Source organism: Mandrillus leucophaeus, unplaced genomic scaffold (assembly GCF_000951045.1).
Source record: "Mandrillus leucophaeus isolate KB7577 unplaced genomic scaffold, Mleu.le_1.0 Scaffold961, whole genome shotgun sequence".
Lineage (NCBI taxonomy): Eukaryota > Metazoa > Chordata > Mammalia > Primates > Cercopithecidae > Mandrillus > Mandrillus leucophaeus.
In genome coordinates this window covers 158,755-159,488 of record NW_012110486.1, presented here as the reverse complement: position 1 = coordinate 159,488, position 734 = coordinate 158,755, and the positions used below count along the sequence as shown (strand labels likewise).

Sequence of the window (734 nt, the reverse complement as noted above, 5' to 3'; positions counted from 1 at the left end):
ACTCTTTGTGTACATCACAAGGATTTCTTCTACTCTGGCACAGGAGAGGCAACACAGGTGGAGAGAAATAGGATGGGATCAAAACCAGAGATTTGAATTAGCATTAAGTCAGTGATATCCATATCCCTCTGTTAGGGATATGTCCTTTTCTTCATTTTCTATAATGAGGTGTTTGATTAAATGTTTTTTAGTCTCCAAATCATTGTTGGTTTTTTTGTTTTTTATTTTTTTTGGTATATTTATGTAGTAAAAATTCCTTATATTTATTCTCTTAGAATTTTATCTTTGTGAATTGTTTAACTCTGCCTTTTTTTTTTTTTTTTGTGAGGTGGTTGTCTTTATTTTATGTGTAGGAGACCATATTTATACCAATACCTAAGGTTATAAAACAAAACCAGTTAACACAGAGGCTTAATGCAAAAGCATTTATTGAGCTCAAGATTCCATGGTTAGAAAATTAGCCTGGGCTCAGCCTGAACTCAGTCCAGTCCTTCTGTTCCTAGCTGGGCTCTCATGTGCATGCAGGGCAGTGAGGCAGCTCTGCTTCAGGATGTCCATGGGGCATCTGTCTGAGCGCCCCCTTCTCCCATGCAGTTCTTTATCCTCCAGTCATCCAGCCCAGGGTTCGTCTCGGAACCAGGCACGACCCCAAGGCAGTGAGTGGACACGTGCAAAGCCTTTTCATGTCTAGGCTCAGAGCTGCCAACCATTGCTTCTGGGAAATTCTATCACCT

At 40.5% G+C, this 734-nt stretch overlaps 1 protein-coding gene across 1 annotated transcript in view; it reads left to right on the top strand.

The window, feature by feature from the left end:
* Positions 1-734, top strand: part of LOC105532487 (aldo-keto reductase family 1 member C1 homolog) — a 28,476-nt gene that overhangs the window by 17,441 nt on the left and 10,301 nt on the right. The window lies entirely within an intron of this gene.